Here is a 7844-nt window from a genome sequence, read left to right on the forward strand (position 1 = left end):
AAAACATTTCTGTAGGTGCGTACATCCCACACGGTGAATCCCAGAAAAACATTTCTGTAGGTATGTACATCTCAGACGGTGAATCCCAGAAAAACATTTTCGTAGGTATGTATATCACACACAGTCAATCCAAGGAATATGTTTCCGTTCTTGTGTACATCCCACACAGTCAATCCAGGGAAAACGTTTCCGTTCATATCTACATCCCACACAGTTTTATGTGTAGGCTCGTGTGTGAAAGGTGTAACTATCACACACGCTCTGCCTTGATTAACTATTTGCTTTTATCAACTACATCACACACGATTTGATGAAGAAAACTGTGTGGCATTTGGCTATCCATCACAAGCGCTTTTACTGCTAGAACCGTTTGCAATGGTCCATGACACATTTAGCAGGTTCACTAGTTTACAATTAATAATTCCAGTATTACGCAAATTCACATTTCATATCGAACAAATGTGTGCCAGTTTCATATCAGGCACATAAATATATTATACCATCACAGTACGATAGCTACATGAAAACAGCACAGTACAACACATAGCTAGTTCAACTTCATAAGAACAATATATTCATTTCCCTAATCAAGATCATCCAGTCTCATCTTATCCACCTCTGCTTTCAGTTCAGTAAGAACCGGTTGACGATGACATGTACCTAGGGTAGGGTCATAGGCCTGGCCTATACACCCTACCCAAGGACACTACCCTAGAGTCAAAGACATCCAAAATACAACAGAAGAAACCGACTGAGTTCACCAAGGAGTGCAATCCACTCAACCTACCCGATAACTCGGATATCCCAATTCCATTCGACCAAGATGAAGTCACTCGACCATAAAAGAAACCACTCGGAATACATAAGGCCTAACGTCACTCAGGATGGCAACGGTCAAGCATTCACTCTGTAGTCTTAAAGATCATTTATAACTCTTTATGACCGGCGTTACCAGTAACGCCCTGTCTTAATGTACATCGAACCCTGTGTAACGTGGGCTGGCTGGGTCCTGACGCACTCTATATAAGCCACCCCCTCCACCGGCGCAAGGGTTCACACCCACTATATTGGGGTCCTGGCGCACTCTATATAAGCCACCCCCTCCACTGGCACAAGCGTTCACACCCACTATAACTCTCACGCATAATCTAGTCGACCAAGCCTTTGGGCATCGAGACGTAGGGCTGTTACTTCCTCCGAGAAGGGCCTGAACTCATAAATCTTGCATACACAACCTCGCCGTAGCTAGGATCTTGCCTCCTCCTACGTACACACTATTCTACTGTCAGACTTACTCCCACGACAGTTGGCGTCCACCTTGGGGCAGGTGTCTTAGCGACTTACGGTGAGGTTGCAATTTTTCCGATCTCCATCAACATGGTTTCCGGCGGTGGTCTGGCTTTGGGCCGCGAGATCCGACTTGGCGCGCTCGTCTTCATCGCCGAGACTCCGCTTGGCTCCAAGTGACTCCTCTCGACGTCGAGACGCTCCCTGTCCTCGGAGCGACGTACTTTCGTGCATGCCCTCGTGGCGTCCTTTTGCGGCAGCCGTCGACCCAGTATCGGTCGGCTACCGCGACATCCTCGCTCCCCACTGCTCGTCGTTGTAAGCGATCTGGTCGATCGCGGCTTCAACGGTGGGTGAAGCATGCGGTGGCCCGCCAGTCGGCCACCCCTCAAGTCACGGCAATCGAGCCCGACGAATCTCTCTACGGACTGTTGGACCTGTGGACTGGTTCCGCAGAGACTATGTCTTGAGTGCATGAGCAACGACCCGGCGGTAGAGGTCTTGATGGTCTTCACGCCGTGTAGGCGCCTAGTTTCCATCGCAGTGGCGGCGGCGATGGTCGCCGCGGTCCGTTGTGCGGTCATGACGAGTATCACCCCGAAGCCCTCACTTCGGAGCAGAGGGATGAGCTGCATTATCGAAACATGGAGGCGCTCCAGAGCCCCATCATCGGAGAGACCTCTGAGGCTCGGGCCTTGGAGACTGCACGCCTGGCCACTTTGGCTAAGCGTGCGCGTCTGGAGAACCTCCAACATTCACTCGACAAGCGCGCTCGACGACAGATCCCCGAATCAAGTCGACGACACCGACAGTTGTTTCCGCTTGAACCTCAGGTATACCGCACTCCGATCTAGAATCTTATAGCTGCAGCCCATATAGCAAAGTCGATTCAGCCGTCCCAATCAGAGGCTCGAAGAGGTTTGATGCAGATCCGAGCGCTGCTCCGGGCAGAAGGTGAGCAAAACACAACCATTTCTCAGTCGGGCAACAGGATCCACAGCAGGTCCGTGGTGGTGGACACAGTCCAGTCGGCTCACAGCCCATGTTCGGCTCCGCAGCGTGAGGGTCGTGGGCACCACCAAGAGCAGTACCCGGGTTGGAACCACGAGCAGTATGACCATCGACTCGGCCAGGATGACCGCCGTCGAGTGCCAACGCCGCCTCCGAGGGGCGGATAGTATGTGCCCCGGCAGTACGATGACAAACACCCGTATAGCGATGAGCGAAGGGTGCCAATCGATCCAAGAGAGACCAGGTTTGATGCAAGGTCAATTATTGTACAAGGTCTGGTCGACAGAAACCGGGCACACAGAGAAGGTCAAGATAGGAATCACCCGAGTGGAAGCAGAGTTCACGTGTCTGGGCTTGAATGTTTCAGCAGAGCCATCAGAGCTGCTGAGATTCCACCCAACTTCAGGTTGGCGATGGGAGTGAGCAAGTTCACCGGTGAGTTGAAGCCCGACACTTGGCTAGAGGATTACCGAGTGGCTGTGCAGATTGGCGGTGGCAATGACGATGTAGCCATGAAGCATCTCCCCCTCATGTTGGAGGGATCAGCCAGAGCTTGGTTGAATCAGTTGGCTCCCGGTAGTACTTGCAAATGATCTGCAGGGCTGACTGAATTACAACATTGTGCCCAGAAACCGAATGAAACCTTAAGAGATTACATCCAGAGGTGGACCACTCTTCATCATGCGGTGGAAAATGTGTGACAACACCAAGCAGTTTGCGCCTTCAAGGAGGGTATTCGGTACAGAGAGCTTACCCTGAAATTCGGTCAGACAGGAGATATGACCCTGGCCCGAATGATGGAAATAGCCATTCGGTACGCTAACGGCGAAGAAGAAGACCGACTCCGTAGTGGCAAGAACAAACCAGTCACCTAGGACAACGGAGCAGGAAATTCCAATCGGAAGCAGAAGTGCAAAGCAAACTCGCAGGTCCTGCTGAGGCCGCAGTTGTGACCCAAGGAAAATTCAAAGTATCGGCGTTCTGGGAACGTGGGTCCCCAGACTTGCCTACCTGCGTCCCACAGCATGGCTAAGCAGCAGGCCGTATGGCCCATCTTCATCAGCAAGACACCCAAGACCCTCGCGAGGGTCCAAGCCTCGCGAGGCGAATGACCCAAAACCTCCTCTGGAGTGGCCTAGCCAGGAAGGCTCACGAGGAGCGGAGATATCAAGGCGAGGCAAACCTCACGAGGCTCTCGTGACGTGAGCCATGACGAACGGTACCAGGCGGGTGCCAGGCGGGCGCCGGTGCGCGCAACGTCCTTATTTCCTCTTTGGTGCTAAGGAGGCCAGCGCAGGCGAAGAGTACCGAGGCATCAGGCAAAGGTTGCCATATTGGTGCAACGAGACCAAGAACAGGAGGACGGCCAGGCGGAGGTCATCATGGAGCCCAAGACGGCGTCACCCCAGGGCTTTTCGCAGGCGGAGACCGCTTTTGTCAGGATAGCTTGTACTAGCTGTCCCCCTTCAAATTTGCCCGCCGTTGTTGGCTCCCTTCTCGCTCGATATTTGGGAAGAGGACTAGGGCCTATATAAGTAGAGCTAGCCACCACAGTAGAGGCAAGTGGAACTGGACAAATCCTCACCGTGGAGCCCAAGACGGCGTCACCCTAGGGCTTTTCGCGGGCGGAGACCGCTTTTGTCAGGATAGCTTGTACTAGCTGCCCCCCTTCAAATTTGCCCGCCGTTGTTGGCTCCCTTCCCGCTCGATATTTGGGAAGAGGACCAGGGCCTATATAAGTAGAGCTAGCCACCACAGTAGAGGCAAGTGGAACTGGACAAATCCTCACGCCACAAGTTCACAAGCACAAGAACACCTCAACCTCAGGAGGCTGTTCTTCCCTTGTACTGTTCATCATCAGCCTAAGAGGCAATCCACCACCACCACACTGGAGTAGGGTATTACACCACAATGGTGGCTCGAACCAGTATAAACCTCGTGTCTCCGTCTCCCGTAGGTGGGCCACCTCATCGTTCTCCGTCTCCCGCCGCCAACGCTGCCACCGGCTCGACGGGGAACGAGCAGCAAGCGTCCTCGCTGCATCCTTCGGTGCGGCAAGACGGCCGCACTGCTACTCCATCGCTTACCCCTGCCGGTTCCTCGTCTCACGCGCACCGCGCTCCCATGGAGGCACAGGCCGCACTCATCGCAGCGAACGAGCTCCTGCGTTACTGCCCCGTCGACGACATCTATGAGGAGTGGCTCGACCGCGTCGCCGAGCTCGTCCGTGCCGCAGGGGGCTCTCCGGCGCCGTCCCACTCTCTGCCTCCCCCTCAAGCAGCCGTGGGCGATGGGGCTCATGGCATGCCTCCACCACCTCAACCCCAAGACGGTGCCTAGGCACCAAGGCGCGCGCCTCCGCGGCATGAGCCACCGCACCCGGCGCCCGCGCGTGAAGAAAGAAGCTGCCAAGAAATCCCGCGGCCGTGAGAAGCTGCGCCGGCGCTCCCCGCGCCACCTCGACAAGACCGTGTGCCGCCTGCAGTGGCGCAGCGCGGACCTCGCCAAGACCAAGCTCCACCTCAGAAACGGGCCCCGGCGACCACGGCCGGTTGCCGCGCCTTCACCCCCGAGCTGCGTAGCGTCGCCTGGCCAGGCAAGTTCAAACCAGATCTGCCTCCTCGCTACGACGGCACCGCCGACCACGCGGAGTTCCTGGAGCTCTACGAGCTGAGCATCGAAGCGGCCAACGGCGACGAAAAAGTCATGGCGAACTGGTTTCCCATGGCTCTCAAGGATGGGGCCCGCTCCTGGCTCCTGAACCTGCAGCACGGCTCGATCTCCTCCTGGGACGATATGCGCGACCGCTTCGTGGCCAACTTCCAGGGCACTCGCGACCGCCCACGGGCCGTGGGTGATCTACACCGCATCAAGCAACAACCAGGAGAGACCCTCCAGAAGTACATCCAGCGCTTCAACAACACCCGCGGCAAGATCCCCAAGGTCACGAACGAAGCCATCATCTCCGCGTTCTCAGACGGCGTCCGTGACGTCAAGATGAAGGAAGAGCTCGCTATCCACGAGGAGCTCTGCACATCTCAGGAGCTGTTCAACCTGGCGATCAAGTGTGCAAGAGCAGAGGAGGGGCGTCTCTCTCTCCTTGAGCTGCCAGCTACAGGAGCGGAGGATAAGAAGGCCAAGGCCAAGGACGTGATGCGCAAAGAGGCAGTGTTGCTCACAGCGGAGCCCGACACCAAGCGAGGCAGAGATCAGCCCGAGTAGTCCAAGAACGGCCGACCATTCTGCGCCTTCCACAACCTGAACACCCACAACACCAGCGACTGCCAAGAGCTCAGAGCCATATGGGAAGGACGCTACGGTCGACGCCCCGAGCGCAACGACCGGGGCTACGGCCGCGGAGGAGGACACGGAGGCGGACGCTGGGACGATCGTGGCCCGCGCCAGGAGTGGCGCGACCGGCCTCGTGAGGACCGCTGGCAGGACCAACCTCGCGAGGGCGCCTGGAGGGACCAGCCTCGTGAGGATCGCCCCCAGGGCAACGCCGGTCTTCCTCCGCTGCCGGTGCCAAGGAGGAACGACGACCACCACCAGGACGAAGGGGCTGGGGGCTTCCAGGAGCCGTGTGCGATCGCCTGCATCTTGGGCGGTGCCCAGGCCCCAGCCTCTCAGCGCATCTTCAAACAGTTCGCTCGCGAGGTGAATGCGGTGCTCCCCAAGCTCTAGGCCACGCGCCCGCTCAGGTGGTCCCAATGTGCCATCACCTTCAACTCGGCAGACCAGCTCAAGTGCGTAGCCACCGCTGGCGCCCTCCCTATGTTGTGCTCCCTAGTCATCAGCAATGTGCAAGTCACCAAGACCCTCATCGATGGCAGCGCAGGGCTCAACGTCCTGTCCGTCGACACGTTCGACAACCTCCAAGTGCCATATGAGCAGCTCCAGCCAACCAAGCCTTTCTCAGGAGTGACCGACGGTTCCACCACACCGATAGGGCAGGTCCGCCTGCCTGTCACCTTCGGGGAGCGCAAGAACTATCGCACCGAGCTCATTGACTTCGATGTCGCGCACATCCGCCTGCCGTACAATGCCATCCTCGGGTATCCAGCCCTGGCCAAGTTCATGACAGTCACTCATCATGGCTACAACGTTCTCAAGATGCCAGGAAGCGGAGGAATCATCACGGTCCCGTGTGAAGAGAGGGATGCGGTGTGCTCCCTTGAGCGCGCCTTTCAAGCCGTAGCAGTCGACGACCCCGACAGCAGAAGTGAAGGCCCTCCGGAGGCCATCCCCAAGAAGAAGCAGCTGCGCCGAGCAGGATCCCAGAAGGGCGGCGACGCAGCTGGAGCCTCGTCAGGATCAGCGCCCGCTCCAGGGGCACCTCCCTCTGTCGCATAGGAAGGCGCACCCGGCGCCCTCCTCGGGCAGGGCTCGGGGGCTCTCTTCTGGAGGGCCACAGACCTTGCCAACCTCACGAGGGAGGTGCTTTGGCACCACTTGGAGGCGTGCTTCGCGGCACGTTTCCCTCAGGAGAACACAGGGCAAGGAGTGCCCACCACCCAGGAGTTCATCACCAATACCACCCAGGAACTACAAGAAGCAAGAGTCATGCGCGGCCACAGCCGCTCACATGGCGCGGCTCCTCATCCAGGCGAGGATGCCGGGCTGCATGTCTGCGTCGACATCCTAGGGCTCAACAGGGCCGCATCTCAGGAGCGCTTCTGGCCATCGCGTGAGGGCCGCTGCGAGGGCCCGCCACACAGCTACGTTCGCATGCCCTTCGGCTTGCCGGGCGTGGCATGGACCTATCAGCGCAACATGCGATAAGTCCTGGCGGCTCAGGAGGCCAGGTTCCACACCGTCCTGGAGGAGATGGAGACGGCCTTCAGGGAACCTCCTGACCCCCAGAGCCTCCCGAGGCTCAGGGCCCCGGTGGCTCATGAGGAGTCATTCCTTCAACACGCGGCTTCAGCTGCACCAACTCTACTTCGTCTACAGAACCAGGTGATATCTTCCAAGTTCGTTTAAGCTGGGAGCGCCCCTCGTGGTGCATTATTCCCAGGCCGCATGGGTCCGTCCCTGTGGCATGTATCCCTTTCGCTTAAGTCCTTAGCTTACCTTGCTGGGGGCGCCCCTCGGGCTGCATCATCCCCAAGCCGCTCGGGCCAGACCCGGTGGCGTGTATCTTCCTGCATTTATCCAAGTTGATCTGCTCTTCATGCTTAACCTGCCAGCGGCTATCGCCCGCTCGATTGCCGCCCGCCACGGGCCTGTTCTTCCCATGCAATTCGCTTGCACGTTAAAAGGGGGGCTCCTGAGCATCGCGACTCAGGAGCTCTTACTGGCTCTCCAGCCCTCACCCCCTGGCCTTGACCACGGCATCGCGACCTGGCATACCAGCGGCGGCTGAGCTCGCTCGAGGGCCGGGACCTGAGGACGTAGAGTGCTTGCATCTAACTGCCTTGCAGGAACACACAGTCACCAAGACTCAAGACGAGGCGCAGCCCGCCTTGAGGTAGGGCCTCGTGATTCCCGCGCTGGCTCACGAGTGCCTAGATACACCTCGCAGCCCTGCCGTGCAAGCCACGTGT

Source organism: Aegilops tauschii, chromosome 6 (assembly GCF_002575655.3).
Source record: "Aegilops tauschii subsp. strangulata cultivar AL8/78 chromosome 6, Aet v6.0, whole genome shotgun sequence".
NCBI classification, from domain to species: Eukaryota; Viridiplantae; Streptophyta; class Magnoliopsida; order Poales; family Poaceae; genus Aegilops; species Aegilops tauschii.